General features: G+C 38.5%; 1 long non-coding RNA gene across 2 annotated transcripts in view; it reads right to left on the reverse strand.

Moving 5' to 3' along the window:
• LOC120316063 overlaps nt 1-16,590 on the reverse strand; it is a 75,594-nt gene extending 59,004 nt beyond the window's left edge. Inside the window, exons 1-2 of one of the 2 annotated variants that reach the window (XR_005558861.1) lie at nt 16,208-16,590; nt 5,026-5,083 (exon numbers count right to left, since the gene is read on the reverse strand). This is a non-coding gene — a long non-coding RNA (uncharacterized LOC120316063). Of the gene's footprint in view, nt 1-5,025; nt 5,315-16,207 lie in introns of those variants that run through there. The other variant, XR_005558859.1, reaches the window with a different exon arrangement.
• Between the last annotated feature and the right edge of the window lie 1,914 nt (nt 16,591-18,504).

Below are 18,504 nucleotides of genomic sequence, written 5' to 3' on the forward strand. Positions count from 1 at the left end.
GCGAAACAGATTGACTCCAGGTTGGCAAAGGACTGTGACAAGGGTGTATATTCTTCCCTTATTTATTCAACCTATATGTTGAATATATATTAAGAGAAGCTGAATTGGAAGAAGATGAGCATGGTTTTAAAACTGGAGGAAGACGCAGCAATAACTTGCACTATGCTGATGACACTACCCTGATAGCAGAAAACGCGAAAGTTCTGCAAGCCTTAGTACTAAAGGTCAAAGAGCACAGTGAAAAAATGACACTAAAGTTTGATATAAAGAAGACCAAACTACTGTAATGACAACAGGCAGAGTAACCAGCCCCAGAACTGGCAATGAATATATTAAAGTGGTGGATAGCTTCTGCCTTTTAGGATCAACCATCCACAGTCAAGAAATAAGCAGTCAAGAAATATCCCTCAGAGAGCACTTGGTGAAACAGCAGTGAAGTCTTTGGAAAAGATATTCAAATGCCATGATATTTCTATATACGATGGCAATTCGGAAATAAACCTCAGTTTGGTTATCAATGACACACTCGCAGATACAGAACTTTTATTAAATACATTAGAAAATGACAACATTACAATACTTTTTGACATAATCACCATTCAAATTGAGGCATTGTCATAACACCTTACAAGGTTTGAAATTCCTTAGTAGTAGTCGCTCAGCGCCAAATCTGGGCTACGGGGTGTGTGTATGATCAAAAACATCCCAACAGAACTGCTTCAAAAGTTCTTGGGTGCATCTAGCAGTGTGCAGGCAAGCATTATCGTGAATCAACACCACACCGGAAGTCAGCATGCCCCGACACTTGTTATGGATGGCTCATTGAATTTTTGTAACGTTTCACAGTAGACTTCTGAATTGATGGTTGAATCACGCTCCATGAATTTCACTAGAAGTACTCCTTTGGCATATTCACATTTGGCGGGATTTTCTATGGAACCACTTCCGGTGTGGTGTTGGTTCATGATAATGCTCACCCGCACACTGCTAGATGCACCCAAGACCTTTTGAAGCAGTTCTGTTGGGATGTTTTTGATCACACCCTCCCCGTAGCCCAGACTTTGCGCTGAGCAAGTACTACTAAGGAATTTCAAACCTTGTAAGATGTTATGACAATGCCTCAATTTGAATGGTGATTATGTCAAAAAGTTGTCATTTTCTAATGTGTATATTACAAGTTCTGTATCTGCGAGTGTGTCATTGATAACCAAACGGAGGTTTATTTCCGAATTGTCCTTGTATTGCCCTAGGGATGTTTTTGATCACCCCCCATAGCACAGATTTGGTGCCTAGCCATCGCATTTCCTGTGACACTTTATGGAAGTGAAAGTTTGACATTTAAAGAAGCAAGGTAGGAAGAGTGTTGACATCTTTGAAGTTTGGTGTTGGAGAAGACTCCTGAGAACACCATGGACAGCCAAGAAAACAAACCAATAAAATCATCAAACAAATTAATTCAGAGTTTTCACCTGAGGTACTTATGACCAGGCTCAAATTACAGAACTTCAGACACAGTAAGCAAATATCTAGCTTTCTAGAAAAAGGCTCTAATGTTGGGAAAAGTGGAGTAAAAGAGAAGAAGGTAAGCAACAGCAAGGTGAAGGTAAGCAACAGCAAGTTGCAGTTACAATAAGTGCGCCATTGAAAGACTTGAAAGAACAGGTTAGGAACAGATCATCATGGAGAAAATATATCTATCTGGTCACTAAGAGTTGAAAATGACTCGATGGAACATAATCAATTAATCAAAAGGAGGTTATGGTAAATTACTTCCAAACCAATACAGTCAGGGTCACAATCACTAGGAATCAAGCCTGTCTTGAAACTTCATTTTTATGACCCCCTTGGAAACTATTTTATGAATGAGCAAGTGAGAATATCACAGGTTCTCAACATATTAAATATGTCCACAGTCTACAAATATTGGAAGCCTCTGCCCTAGGCCATTGTTTCTTTGATGCATTCACTGAGTAAGCTACAACTGGTTTGACACAGCATACCATAAACCATGCTAATATACTACTGTATATTATCTGAACAGTATCTGAACTCAGCCTGTTTATGTGTTCATAGGAGTCACTGGATGTGAATTTTATAAGAAAATGTTAGACTATCAGTTTTTATCCAGACACGGTAATTCAAAACTTGCTGGTTTATTATCAAATATTTGCTTTATAGTCAGCCATAATAGTTATAAAAGCCAACAATGATTCTCTTGAGAAATGCAGGCTGAAATATCAACTTTTAATAAACATAAACCAAAGTCTCAATGCATTAACCTCCCATTACATAGTAGGGGGGAAAAGAAACATGTCTCTGGAAATAAAGATATAATAGCCATCGATGAAGGCTGTAAACAAGAGGTACAATATGTTACACTTCCATTGGATTGTTGTTTAATTTTGCTTTTAAATGTATAAATACTCTCTCCTACATTCAATCATGCCTGATTCTCAGAGACTGCCTAGACAGGTTCCTGCAGTTTTCTTGGCAAGATTTTTTAGGACTGTTTTGCAATCTCTAGGGCCGAGAGGAAATGAATGGTCCAAGGGCACCCAGTCTAAGACAGTACTAGAGCTTACGGTCTCCTATTTCTAGCTGATGCCTTAATACCAGGTCTTCAAACTTGCCCCCTTTATGACTTGTGAACTTCAACTCCCAGAATTCCTCAGCCAGGCATTCTGGGAGTTGAAGTCCACAAGTCATAAAAGGGCCAAGTTTGGAAACCCCTGCTTAATACAATATACAGGCAGGAATTCCAATTTTGAAAAGTTAAAAAAAAAGCGCTCCAATTCTGACAATCATAATTGCACAGCTAAGATATGTGCTCTTATGTTTTAATTAAAAAAAATAGATGAAGAAAAGTTTTGACTCTTCATCTCTTCAGCAACCCAAGTCCAGAACAGACCACTGCAGTCTTATAATTTAAAAAAATTAAATCCAGAAATAGAAGACAGGGCCATGCATTTTGTACAGCATCTACAGTAGTTTGTCCCTGATTTGCAACAATATCTAAAACAGGGGCCTCCAACCTTGGCAACTTTAAGACTTGTGGACTTCAACATCCCAGAATTCTGCAGCCAGCAAAGAACAGTGTAAATCATGGGTGAAAGTAAATCAGGACTGGAATGAGAGTAGGATTTTAAATTATATGGGTCCTTATCCAATAAAGCAGGAATAGGCAGTCTACTTTTATTGAGATTAGATTCCCTCGGAGATTATCTATCAGGAGTTGCATACCAGTGAGGAGCTACCTGAAGGAAAAAATAAGTAATGGACTATCCTTTCTCTTTTTCTGTTTTTCTTTCATTCTACCCTACCAGGCTTCTGAGAAATAAGCTTCTGTTTGACTAGATGGCTTTCAGGGAGCTCAAAAATTAAAAACTGCAGGTTGTATTTCTGCAGATATCTTCATATAACACGACAAAATAAGAGTGCTAGTTTTTCCTTAGAGAACTCACTGATTTCTCAGTTTATTGATCAATATGTAAACCATTGTCTATGGTGAAAAGTTTTAGCCTGGGCATTTACAGTATATATTACTGCTAAACCAAGATTTGAGATTACTTTTAATGGAAGGAAGGCTGAAATTAATATAAATTTTAAAAACAAAAGTAAACATTCAGATAGATTTTTAGCACATCATTTTAGCACATCATTTTAAACCGTTATTACCTCATACCATTTACCTCATACCATTTAAGATGGTAATCATATTAAATAATAAAAAAAGAATTTATAACATTCCTATTCCCTGTAATATCAAAACAAATTAAGGTGTGTGTGTGTCCATTTGTTATACAAGAAAAGTTATTTTACCTTCATTATTTATTATTTTGCCTGATTAATGTTACCTAAATAACATTTAATTATAACACTGGTAAGATCCAGTTTGGTGTCGTTGTTAAGACGTTAAGCTAGAAACCAGGAGTCTCTGAGTTCCAGTCCTGAGTTAAGCACAACTGAAATGATCAAAGGCTTGGAGACTAAAACATATGAAGAATGGCTTCAGGACGTGGGTCTGGCTAGTCTAAAGAAAAGAAAAAACAGGGCAGTATTCCAGTATTTGAGGGGCTGCCACAAAAAAGAGGGCATCAAACTATTCTCCAAAGCACCAGAGGGCAGGACAAGAAACAATGGTTGGAAGCTGATCAAAGAGAGAAGCCACCTGGAATTAAGGAGAAACTTCCTAACAGTGAGGACAATTAACCAGTGGAACAGCTTGCCTTCAGAAATCATGGAAGCTCCATCACTGGAGGTTTTTAAGAAGAGACTAGATAGTCACTTGTCTGAAATGGTATAGGTTCTCCTGCTTGAGCAGGGGACAGGACTAGAAGACCTCCAGCTTCTATTCTATTCTATTCTATTCTATTCTATTCTATTCTATTCTATTCTATTCTATTCTATTCTATTCTATTCTATTCTATTCACCTCAGACCAAACACTCTCTCAGCCCTAGGAAGAAGGTAATAGAAAACCACTTTTCAAACTCTTGGCAAGAAAACTGTAGAAACCAGTCCAGGTAGGAATCAAAACAGACTTAAAGTAGCAATGATAATACAAATGTTTACTTTACTACACAACACTGTCTTACAATTTACTCCACTTAGTATTTTTTTTTACATTTTAGTATTTTAATTAATTTAGTAAACTATTCCAGTGTTGCACAACTAAAAGAAATTAGTACAAAATTCTATGTTATCTTTGTTGAATTTTGATAACTTTTAAACATGAAAATGTATATTTTCCTTCAAAGACCTTCCAAACTGGAAAGGTTGCAATGGCATAACTTTTTCCAATAAGTATGTTGTAAGATAGAAGAATTCAGAAAAGAGGACAAAGAATGACCTCCCATAAACTCACTATACTGTACTTATAATTTTTGGTCATGTATATTGTCTATTCAGTTGTCACACAAACCTAAGCAAATATCTATACTTCAGGTCAAGGAAACTAACATATGCTGTAAAGTTTAATCTCACACTTCCAGCCATGAATTTGTTAACTATACATAGTATCACTTACCTTGAATTTGAATTCTTTGTCTCGAAAAATATTTCTAACTGCTGGGTAGAAGACTTTCCTTTAGGATGCAAAACAGAAGACAACAAAAATGGTTCAAAAGAGAAGTAAAGCTATGGCCCTTAAATTACAAATTAAATGGACTTCTTTCTGTTCTGTCCTGAGAGGCTTTAATCTGGTGACTTCAAAGGAAGGATTATGTAAGAAGATAAAAACTTGATTAACGCTCATGTTTGAAGTCACTAAAGCGTCTCCTTTCCAAGCAAAAATAGCTCTCCTTAAAGTATAAAAAAAAACAAGTTCCAAGTGCAAGCAGGAAGCTGTAACTATGCGCTGGAGATTATAGGAAGAAAAAATTAGCTTTTCCTTAATATACTCAATGGTTGGCTTTTGTACTGCAAGTTAATGTTAAGGTGTCTCTGTACATATGGAATATAATTGACGGGATGGGTTTAAAACAATAATTAGGTAGTGGCTTGTTTGGTAATTATTAATTTCTCTATCATATTGGAAAGAAGGAAATTCACATACTTCCTTTAAATTTTAAAAAAGCCATGTGCTGTGCAAAGCTTTTGTAGCTGCTTCAAATGTCACTTTTACTTGTATATGTGTATATGCCAACTCTGCTGGGTTCCTGTGAAAGTACAATCTTGCACAAATATGAACAAGCAGATAGATTTGCAGCATCTCTGTGTCAAGCGTTTGGATGATAAGATTCCTTTAAAGCTGCATTAGAAAGAGTGTTTTGCTTATATGAAGCAGCCTGTGAGACACCACCTAATACTTTACATAGCCCCAATAACAAAAAAACTTGTTGATAATGAACTTTTCAGATTTTACAGATCTCCAATGCTTTGTTTCCAACAGGAGATTCATAGGCAAATAGCTTAACATCTGGCAGCTCCAGTTTAAGAGTTTCACATAATTGGTAATATACTCTTTATAGCTATTAAATTTAAAACTATATATAAAATACACTTCAGAAAAGTTTATGATTAAACATTAATAATGTATCACCAAAACCCAAATGTTGATGAGTGGACACAGATAGTATTTTACAAGATATATTCTTCCATTGGGACAAATTATACATGGAATTTGACTACTGTATCTGTAGAGTGCCACAGGCAGTCTGCAACTCTGACTTAATAATCAATATATTGATGCATGGATAAATGTTGCCTTAATGTATGTATTTTTATTTTTGGAAAACATCTTAGTAAGAAATTCACATTATTACTTCAATGAACGTTCCATAAAATCCATTCACACGCTTACTGAAGGAAAAGGTAAATTTTAGAAAAAGGAAATGTTACAACATTATTGCTAGGAAGGTTAGCATACAAATATGTGCTAATTAACCCTTGCTTCACTTTGCAAAGCATAAGATGTATGCTATTTACTGAAATACTTTACATAGCTATTTGGGCTGATCTTATAGAAAGTTTACTCTTATAATTAGTTGAACGTATAGACAGTATGTGTGTCTGTGTGTGCATGCCAAAAGTCATTGTCATAAATTCTGATAATAAATCTTGTGTCTCTTGTGTCTGGTGAAAGAAAAGAATTTTATTTCTTTTATTTTCAGGAATTATTAAATATGCATTTAAAAAGGGACGCATTAATTTTGTTTTGAAGCATTAACACAGGCAAACTTTCTCTCTATTCTGTTTAAAATACAGCATGGGAGAGTTTCAGTTCAGGGCAAATTGTATCAAAGTACTTTGGAAGACTAGAGCAAAAGATCTTTGTTACTTGATGTTTAATAAGCACTCATTGAGGGCTTTCTGAAAAAGTTTAAAGAGGACCAAATTTAATTTAACAAACAGTCCTTGACAGTCTTTATAGTATTCACAGATCTGGGTGGTCCCATCAGATTCTTTATTTCTATAGTCTTTAACATTTTGCAGATAACATTGTTAGAAGATGCTTCAAACTCTTCAAGGGGAACTGCAATCACATTTTTCAGGGGTTGCTTATGCTGCTTTTATATTTACAAATTTCGGATCTCAAAAGCATAAAACATTTTATACCTAATGCTAGAGCAAAGGCAAATGATGTAGTGGTGACCAGTATAATGAATCACTGTTTTCTGTGATATTCTTTAGAACTGATAGAATTTCTTTTTCATTTCTTAGCCGGAGAGATCATAAAGTTTTTAATGAACCAAAAGAGGAAAATGGTCATTTCTTGATTTGTGCTCTAAATAAAGAAATTTAGGACAAATATAACACAGTTTCAGGATCAGGTGGTAACTGAAAACTGATGAAATATTAATATAAGTAGAAAATAATAATTTAATAATTTGAATCAAGCAAAATGATATTGGGATGACTGCAATAATTTCATATGTTTTCCATATCACTATAATTGAATGTTTGTAATTTCATTTTATCTGAAATTAAAGAAAGTTTAAACAAGGCCTTTGGCAGTTAAATTTAAAATTAGCAAATATACAAAGCAATACATTATTAGTTCCAATTTTCACAAGGACAGTAACATGTTTGCACTTTTCAAAATGTAACATATATTTTATATCAAAAAGTATATTTTTCCAAATAAATAATTGCAAAATCTTATTTAAAAACAAAAATAATTATAGTGAAGATTCGTAGGTAGCTAGATTGATGTGTGAAAATTATTTAAAATGCTCATCAGGAAATTGTACTTATATTAAGTCCAATTATTCATAAGATATAAAAATAATATGAAGCCTAATTATTATATTCAGCTAGGTTAGGGTACATACCTGAGCTTTGCAAATCATGTGATGCTTTTCTATCTGTGGCTGATGTGCAAATTATTTTATAAATATTGCAAACTTTTAGAACAACACAGCAGTCAAATCTGTCAGTAGCTGGTATGGAGTTTATCAGCTGGAAAGGGAAGATTGTGGATGCAAACTGGAATTGCTGTGACTGTAGCGATAACATCACCTTGACATTCAACCATACTTTTTCAAGTGGTCTACCACCCATCTGAACCAGATTTTAAACCTCTATTCAGAGTAGTGGATTTCTCACTAATCAACTCTTCATAGGTTGGATTACGTTTCATCCTAATCATGCCAAAAGTGCTCTGAATGTGTTCAGAGTTTTCACATCTGAAATTAGTTAATCGAAACAAAGGCTACATTCAGGCATTGTGCTATGTGATAGCTATATTTACTCAGAACAATAAATCGAAATTAAACAAACTATACTGTGACTTAGTGCAGAGCATAAATTCAGCCAAAAAGCACAACTCGGTAAGTCCAGCATTTGATGCTTTAACTAAAACCTTTGGATAACCTCTTCCACAGATTTAATGTGTATGTTCAAAACCTGGGGATGAAAAATTATTCAAAGGTCAAGGGTGGACAAAGTTTTGGTTTCTGAAAGTAAAAGCAATGAGTTGTGGTTTCAATATTGCACATTTATTCACATTTAGAGGAACACTGCATGTTTATGTACCCCTTCATCTCCTCCCGCCCTCCATTATGAATACCTTAAACATATAGAGTTGGGGTGTTTGGGGTCTTCAAGTCAGTTTGACACCTGACAAGTTCCTGCAGATCTTTTTGGCAACATTTTTGGAAGTGGTTTGCCATGGCCTTCTTCCTAGGGCTGAAAGAGTAGGACTGGCCCAGAGACATCCAGTTGATTTAATGCCTAAGGCAGGACTAGAAAATGCACTCTCCCAGTATAATGAACTGGTGCTTCATACATTTATTTATTCATCATATTTATAAATTACAGAACCTTAAGGACTCAGCAGTTTAAAAGGTAAAATGCACAACACATAACATACAATAAATGCTAAGTATAAAATAAAGATTTGCAAACTAATGAAAGCAAATAAAATAAAACTAACCAAATAAAACAAAACAAATCAAGATGGAATTAAGATCCGGATTCCCTCCTGAAGAGCTCTCTTTTCAGAAACTGCCTGGCTGGAAGCCAGCTGAATATCCATTGGGAGAGCATTCCAAAGTGCTGCCACAGAAAAACAGACCACTGAACGTCAGCTTAAATTTTCTCCCTAAAGTGGTATAGTGCTAGTTGTTTCTCCTTGATAGATTGAACTCACCAGGGAATTTCAACAGGAAAATGCGGTTTTTCAGATAACTAAATACCAAGCCACATAGGGCTTTATGATTTAACAGAAGCATTTTGAACTCCACCCCAAAGCCTGTGGACAATCAGTGCAAGGCCTGATTGTGTGTGGGTCACCACGCACTGAGCCAATTGCAGCTTCTGAGTGATCTTCAAAGGCAGCCCAATGCAGGATGTGATATAGTAATCTAAGTGGGTGGTGACAAGAGTATAAGTAGGGCACAACTGGCACAGCAGCAAATCTAAGGAAAGCGCCCCATCCTAGGCACAATGTCTACCTGCTGTCTCATAGGACTATGAGTCCAGAAGAATTCACAAGTTGCAGACCTGCTACTCAGGGTTTGTGTCATTCCATCAGGATATAACTCCAATGAATAAACAACAACTCCCTCTATTCACCTCTAAGTTCTGGAGAGCTTTTTTGGACCTTTGGGGTTATCATTCAGTCAACATTCTCAAAAAATGGGGGGACAGAGAGACTGAACTCAGTTCTAGAACAGTACCTTAGATGCTTTATCAACTATCAACAAGATAATTGGACTGATCTGTTGCCATTTGCTGAAGTCACATATAATAATATTGTGTACTCGAGTCCTGGTTATACCCCATTCCAGGTTGCCAATGGCCAAACATTTGTCCCCATTCTGGAACTGCTAAAGAACCTGATAATCCCTCTTTGCAAGAATGGATCAAACAGTTGCAAAATACCTGGCCAATAGTACAGAAAGCACTAGATGAAGCCAGAGAAGCCTATAAGGCCCAGGTTAATAAAAAGAGGGTGGAGCAGAAACCTTTTAAGATTGGAGACAGAGTTTATCTCTCTACGAAATATTTGCAATCTTTGCAGCCTTCCAAGAAATGTGGTCCTAAATTTGTTGGACCTTTCCCCATTAAACACATTATCAATCCAGTAACTGAGGAATTAGAGCTCCCTAAGATCCTAAGACAGATCCATCCTGTCTTTCATTGTAGTTTGCTCAAACCTAAGATTACTTCTAATCTTAGACCCCCGGCCCCTCCAGTACCTACACCAGTATGGGTAAAGGGGGAACAACCCTTTGAAGTGCAAGACATCCTTGATTCCCGCAAACACCTTGGCTCCACTCAATATTTAGTAGCTTGGAAAAATCTTCCCTGTTCTCAAAATGAATGGGTATACAAAAAGCATGTTAGGACTTCTAAGCTACTTAAAGGTTTTCAGTGTAAGTGCCCTGATAAATCTGATTAATGTCGTATTTTATTTTATTCCCCTTCCTCATTATGTCTTTTGCAGGTGGATTACCCATTTTTCTTCAGGTCCCTAAAGAAATGCATTCTTCCCCTTTGCATATTGTTGAATTTGTAAACCTTCTTTGTGACCTGCCATTCTGTTGGGAGGGGGAGCTTTTGGGATTGCTTTGCACTGTCCTGCTATGATGCTCCTCCCCCAGGGGATGGAATGTCTCACCCTTATCTAAGAGACGGTCTGTGCTTGGAGCCAGAAGGAAATGAGAGACCTTGAATGAATGTGCCAAAGAACTCAGTTACCAAAACAGTATGCCACCTGTGGATTGGCTGGATTTCAAATGAACATTGGGACACTTGGGGGAGGAGTATTGAATGGTTTTATTATATTGCTTTTGCAGGGTTTTCCCCAGACCTCGCCTTGAATCCCTGCTGTCACTAGTTCCTAATAAAAGTTCCTTTTGAGACAATGCCTGTTTCGAGAGTTCTGCTTTCTTGGGTGGCTTAGCTGAGGTAGGTCCTTACAATTAGGTTTACCAAAATAGTTGTTATGTAAAGGCCATATTATATACACATACTGCCTACACTTGCTCTGAGATTTTTGTTTTCTTTTTATCTGTGCTCGTGAAATTGATTCATGCTAAGCCTCTAAGCTCCTTGCTGATAGGTTTTGTGTGCTTTTGTTTTGTAATTTGTTGATGATCTAAATAAACTATCTAACTTCTGTAATTGGGTTCATCACTCTTTGGAGAGATTTTAAATGCTTGATTTTGATCCAACCACATGGGATTTGTAATGGGGGGATGGAAAGGAGCTTATTCCCTGGGAGAATAAGAGACTGGTTTTGTTTTGCTTTTTCTTTATTCTAAGGGAAGCAGAGATCAAAAGGGATTGGCTGTCACAGTTTGTCATTCTTTGTCATGATTAAAATGATTTCTCTCTAAAACTCAGAAAGGAATGGGCCTAAATATTCAAAATAAAGAATTATCCAAAGTCAAATTACTAGATTTCCATTCTACCATCTATTCTTACTTCAAAATGGCATATTTGATGCTAGATGACAGCCCCAAACAGCAATGTTCTGAAGGGTATGTATGATTGTTCTCAAAGAGAGACACAGACAAGCTATCAGAGATTTGGGAGAACAGTACTTTTTTTTAAAATCCAAAACCCAATCTTATGTCATAGATAAATGTGCATGAGGTGAGGAAGTAGTGAAAAATTCTTATTCAACAAGAGTTTTAACCAGAGACAGAGGATTATACATTTCATTGCTATTTTGAGGCAGATTTATAGGATTCCCACCTCCTAAAGTTTATATCCTATTCTGGGCTAGAACATTTCTGGTATATCTAACTTCAAATATTCAGCTTGGATATGTTTGTATCAAGGCTTCTGAAGTGGAAAAACCATTGTAACAAACCAACCAGACAGTACTACACCCACTATTAAAATTATGGAGGTCAAATGTAAATAAATGGAGTGGCAGTAGTCTAGTCAGAGATGTCAATTACTCCCAATGCCCCACTAGAAAGAAGAAAAGGAAAACCAAATGTTAGACAATAAAAAAAGCAAATGTTAGAGAATAAAAAAGCAAAGTCTCAGTGGGTTGTGAAGAAACTGGATGCATTTCATAGGAATTCTTCAGGGACACAAGAACATAATTTTCACAATGACAACCGAAGGCTTATTGTAGATTAATAGTCCGCCACAGTAGCTTGAACTGACACTGGTTGTACAAAAATATGTTATTTTTCGCTGAAGATTTTTTTTCCCATTTAACTAACAACTCTGGAGCTTCTTGCTGTCTTCTAGCAGAAGGACGTAGAAATGCATCATTCTTTTGAAAGATCCCCTTGCCTCCAAAATCAAAACCTACAATCAGTAAATTACTGAAAGAGTAAACTACTCAGAATAAAGGTTTTTGGAGGGAAAAATAATCTGGACAACTACTAGATGACAGCAAAGAGACAGCAAAATTGTCTTTGCTGTGGCCGTGTGGATTTTTGCAATCTAGAACCGGTAGCTTTACTAAAAGTATCCTTCTGTGACTGGGCAGGGAAGAATGATACAAACCTCACCTCTTCTGCCCCTCCATAAAAATATTAGACTCTTACATGCCAGTACTGCACCATGTATAATCTAGCTCAGGGGTGGGCAACCTTGGCTCTTTTGTGACTCTGTGCTGGCTCAGGAATTCTGGGAGTTGAAGTCCACGAGTCACAAAAGAGCCAAGGTTGCCTACCCCTGATCTAGCTATATCCCATACTTGCTTTAATTGTAAAATCTGTAAACCAGGTTCTGTGAATAGGCCCCAGGGAATGATGCTTAATTCCGAGTAGATATTGCATATTTTAAATCAATTCTACATAAAACCAAATGCTTAGGAAACTGTGCACTATTCTCACTCTCTTCTCACATAATTTAAAAAATCTTTTAAAAATACAGAAACTAATTTTCTATACTGATGCTTCAGAGTGTCTGATATAGAGAGAAATAGCTTTTCTCTGTTTCTGGTGAGAAGAGACAGAAGAGTCTATATTAATTTCAAGGATAATGCTAGGATATTTATCCTGTCTATGATAAACAAATACTTCAACTCTCTTTGCCAAGTTAAACCCCAAGGCTCTACAAGGCGAAGAAAACTGATTAAACTGTTTTGAAACCAAGGCAGAAAAAAAAAAAAAAACCCCAAGTGATTCCTCCCATTTCCAGCAGTAAAACCAGTGGTGGGATTCAAATATGTGAACAACCAGTTCTCTGTATGGATGCCTCCATTCTGGGCCTGGGCAACAAAAAATTAGCTACCAGTTCTGCTGAAGTGGTGCAAACCGGCTGAATCCCACCACTGAGTAAAACTGATTAGTAATATATTTACTAATATATTACTAACCTTTGACTTCCCAAATCTCCTTGAGTTTATTCTGGCCTGTTCTAGTGATTGCTCAATTCTGCCACAAAGGCAAAGCTATTGCCTGAAAAAAAGATGGTCAAGTCTCTTTCTGGATTATGCTCTTCTATCAGGATACAAACAAACAAACACATTTTGAAACATTTGAATGGGTGGAGTTTTTGTACAGCTGAGAAGTAAAAAAAAAAAAAAAAAGACAAGTAGAGAGATGGAAACTTGGAAGAAGGGGATATTTGGATCAGTGGAATGAAAAAGAAAAAAGCTGTCCAAGTAGAAGGAAGTCCCTGCTGATAAAAGTATCATAACCTCAGAAGCAAAGCATGAATCCTTTTTTATAAATTGTAGTGAAGAGGATTCTTAAGATAAGCATCCATGTGAGGAAAATGTGACATTTATTCCCCATTCAACAAAATATTCACTGTGCCTAGGGAGGTAATTCCTCACAAAAATTATTTTCAGGAAAAGGAATCTAGCAAAGCCTTACAGCTCTTGCTAGCTTGCTCGGTCTGCTCTAGCAGCAAGGTAAACCAATTGAATCTGTACCTAGAATTAGGGAGAGTGGGTTTTTTTTTTTAAAAAAAAAAGTTTTTATTTTTCCATTTATTCAACATACAGAATACAATTTATAAGATAAAATAAATTCATAACCATTGGTACCGCTTGCTCATTCCCCCCCAGGCTGTGATTAGGGAGTGTGTTTAAACAAGACATTTTAAAGCAGGGGTCTTCAAACCTGGCCCTTTTATGACTTGTGGACTTCAACTCCCAGAATTCCTCAGCCAGCATGCCTGGCTGAGGAATTCTGGGAGTTGAAGTCCACAAGTCATAAAAGGGCCAAGTTTGAAGACCCCTGTTTCAAAGAATACCCATAAATCCACAGACCTATCCAGTTCTAAAGTCTCCCTGGAAATTAAATAGAGTAAGTTTGCTTCTAAGCACATTAACTTTTACATTGGAACCTAACGCTAGCGTAGATCCTAGTTTCAGTCTACAAACCCCCTAAGCTTTGGTTTTGCAAAATCCACTTGGCAATACAGGTAGTCCTCAACGTATGACCACAATTGAGCCCAAAATTTATGTTGTTAAGTGAGAAATTTCACCACTGTTAAGTGAATCTTTGTTTGCCAGGTCACAAAAGGTGATCATATGACTCCTGGGACACTGGGATCGTCATAAATATGAGCTAGTTGTCAAGCATCCAAATGTAAATCACATGACGATGGGGATGCTGCAATGGTCATAAGTGTGAAAAATGGCCATAAGTCATTTTTTCAGTGCCATTGTAACTTCAAATGTTTATAAGTCGAGGACTACGTGTATCCAGTTTGACAGCAGGCCATAGAGGCCAGATTCTTTACTCAACTTTCTTTTTGATACATAAAGAAATGTGATTGTCCATCTCAACAATTTTTTCTTTTTTTAGTTTGCATTATCTTTGTCAAGGTATTGATTTAACAGCTAACCAGCTTATGTAATGTAAGATATAAGATGTAATGGTGGGAATGACTCAGCCGGGTCTGTGTTTCTTTAAGAGCCTTTGTATAAAGGGCTCTCTTCTCCTGTTCTCTTTTCTTCCGTTTCCTGCTGTAACTGTGGTTTGTTGGATCCTGCTGTATTAGCATGTGTATGTGTATTTTTCCTGGTGTATGATATTGTAGATAGTGTAAGATAAACCACCATTTAATATAGACCACTGTTTTCTGTGTTTACTCTTGGGTTATCTCGCGCAGTAAGACGGTACACACTCTGACAATCTTTTGCTATTGTAATTGAAACTTTTCATGACATGATTTTAAAAATTAAGAGTTCTAATAAACATATGTAGTCAGACTGCTAATGGGAAGGAGAAGGCTACCCAGTGTATTGTCTTGCGGGCCATACTGAAAGGACTCGGTAGTTGGAGACTGAATAGTCAATCTAAGAATATATTGATGAGGAAAGTCATCTCCTAGTAGTGCCCTAGTTTCAGATATGACCTGGATGTAATAAAAACACACTCAGTGCCAATGCAATATTCTCCTTCATTCTCTTTAAGGTTTAGGCTACAGAGCATAGTTGTGCAACCTTTTGGCTATAATATATTTTATAATATAAAATAAACTTCCTTTTAAAGTATTTTTTATTATTTTGTGGGGCCACATTATTACTAGCAGCTATGTAGGGCTGCATGCAGCCAATGGGCCGTGAGTTGGACACACCTGCTCTAGAGCTACACTGAAGTTGCCAGAATCAAGCTGCTGGTAGGGACACCACAAAAGCATGGTTATGTTTTCAACTTGTGTTCTCTCTGGCACATGAAGAAGGGGTTTGCTCTGAAGATATGGCAAGAAAGAGAACATAATTTATATACTCTGTGTTTCTCAATCCTGACAACTTTAAGATGTGTGGACTTAACTCCCAGAATTCCCCAGCCTAATTCCTATGGCTGGGAAATTCTGAGAAATGAAGTCTGCACATCTTAAAGTTGCCAAGGCTGAAAACACTTAGATTAAAGAGTATTTAGTGAAATGTGGATTTCAGTTCAAATTTCATCCAACGAAGGGTTCTGTTCAACTCACCAATACTTGAAATGAAGAGAGAAGGCAGGCATAAAGCGGCAGTTCCCGCTTTTTACGTCTGTTGGAAAACTACACAGCACAGGTGTTTTCTGTAGAGGAGAAACTGGGCCCTTCACTTGGAAGGTAGAAGGAACTATGCCGCTCTTATCTTTCTTTCGCGCATGCGCTAAAAGTGGCCAAAGACGACTCTCCAGTACACTTCGGAGAATTCAGCCTCGTAACTTAGGAACTTGAAAATTTTGTTTGTTTGTTTTTTGTTCGTGAAACCACTACTAAACTTCCCTGCCGAGATTCCATGCGAGGTAGCCCTTCAAGTCACTCCACTCACTTGAAGCCTCTTCGTGAGTGTTTCTTACTCCCCCCCCCCTTTTTTCGCTCGTCCCCCACCACCAGCCTACCTGGTGGGCAGAGGGGGCCGTTCGCCTCAGGTCTCGAGGCTCGGGGTCCCCCTTGCCTCCTCTGCCCGCTGCCTGACCTGCCGCTGGAAACAGGCGAGGCGATTCCTGAGGGCAAAGCAGCTCCGCTAATCGGGTTGGCATCAGGCAGCGGCCGTTTCGGGTTTCAGGAGTTGGGCGCGTGTGTGTGTGTACACTACAAATGATCGGCTCTCCAAACATTGGCTGCTGCCAGGGAGGCTGGCAGCCCAGCTGTGCTCACGAATGCCCGTAATTAGCAGCGGATCCACTTCTTCCCGGCCGGGCCTGTGCGCGGGGCCCTCTCCCCAACTTTGGCCCAAAGAGGCCACCCTCCAGCCCGATCGCCCACCGCCCAAGAGCCACCCTGCCCCTCCCAGAGTCGGCGGGAGGGAAGGATTGTTCGTGCCTCGACCCGCGAGGCTGCCAAAGACCCCTCCCCCCTGCGAGGCTCCCTCGGCGCTGCCGCCGCAAGTTGCCAAGCAGGTTTCTGGTGGTGCCGTTGTGGCTGCAGCCGTGTCGGATGGCGCATCCCAGCCACCAGCCCAACTGTCAGCGCTTGGCTCCCCTCTGGCCTTCCGAGACACGGAGGGATTCTCGGGGGACAACGGCGCCTCAGCTCGGCGGGAAAGGGGCGCCCAGGCGCAGCAGGAGGAACTTTTCTTTACGAAGGAGAGATCCCCCGGCTTTTCTGCTGGATACTCCCAAATCTGTCCCCAGGCGGGTTCAGCGATTGTCAACTGGACGCTGGAGAGAAGCATCTTGAGCCTGCCAAATACGTGGGATTTGGGCAGCAACAAGAAGCTCTCAGTCCTGAGAAATCTCTACGAGAGGCACTACTGGCCTTAAAGCAAATTTAGGGGATGAAGGGAGGTTAATGCCCCCCAGCAAAACGTTTAACTTTATAGTATGATTGTATCGTAAGCAGTTATTCTCAGGTCTTACCAGAACCTTCCCTCCCCCTCCCACCCCCCAAAAAATCCTAAAAGAAATTTATGTTTATATTTAATATCTTATGATAGAATTTAATGTCCTGCATCATCAATACAATTGTTCAAGGGACATTTTGTTTGCTCTGTAAACTGAAATCCTTACCTAGATAATAAATAATAAATACACAAATCAGGTTCGTTTGGTAATTTGTCGCCTCTTTTTCAACGAATAATCGGTCCAAAATTAAGTCATTAAATCACTTTCCAAGTATGAGAGTAAATACGGTGATTCCCTTCCTATACTCTTACTTTGATTTTCATTGACAGTCACAATTTACAATATACTCAAATCATTAAAATGCCAGTTTACAACAGCAGATCTCAAAAATCAGAAACCGCGTAGACCTTCGGCGTGTTAGCAGAAAGAGAAATCCACTTCAAGAGCAGACAGTCTCCCTACCCAGCTGAAATTCAGTCGTCTCGTTACACCGCAGATTTACAGCCCTTCTCACGATCCGCCGTTTCGAAGCCGATCCGGCTACTTTGATCCAATTTACTCTTCAGTTTTTAAGGTGTCCCGATCCAACGTTCAAGAGCCAAAGCCGGGACTGTCTCTTCGGTTAGGGCTGCTGGAAGACTTCAAGCTGGGCTAAAGGAAAGCTGAGCTCTCTGTTCTGTCCTCCCCACCAGTCAACTCCCTCCTTCAGGGACGTCCCGGCGCCTTTCGGCGGGGGAGACCAGGCGGTAGTGAGGAAGGATGAACCCCCTCTTCCGACCCACGTTTTCTACGGCTCCGTTCCCAAGCTGTCTCGCCTGGATCCTCAATCGTTCTTCTTCTTCTTCTTCTTCTTCTTCTTCTTCTTCTTCTTCTTCTTCTTCTTCTTCTTCTTCTTCTTCTTCTTCTTCTTCTTCTTCTTCTTCTTCTTCTTCTTCTTCTTCTTCGTCTTCTTCTTCTTCTTCTTCTTCTTCTTCTTCTTCTTCTTCTTCTTCTTCTTCTTCTTCTTCTTCTTCTTCTTCTTCTTCTTCTTCTTCTTCTGAACAAATCCGTTTCAAGACTAACTTTCTTACCGCTTGCCTCTCTTTCCGTATCATATGGAACGCCTCCAAGTCATTTATTTATATATTCATTCATTTATTGAATCAAGAGTCACCACATGTTTCCATTTTTTTTTCCAGACTAGGAAAAGTGCTCGTTTGGTTTTGTAATTCTTTAACAAGAGTTGGCGGTGTGACTGCCCACCCTATTTGTAAGGTTTTTAGTTTTTTGAGTGAAATCAAGCAGAAACGATCGTCTCTCTAGTACTGGGAGTAAAACTCAGTTTCATTAAAATTGTAAGGACAAAATACGGG

The sequence above is a fragment of the Crotalus tigris genome, unplaced genomic scaffold, assembly GCF_016545835.1.
Source record: "Crotalus tigris isolate CLP2741 ecotype Arizona unplaced genomic scaffold, ASM1654583v1 scf7180000017585.4430047, whole genome shotgun sequence".
Lineage (NCBI taxonomy): Eukaryota > Metazoa > Chordata > Lepidosauria > Squamata > Viperidae > Crotalus > Crotalus tigris.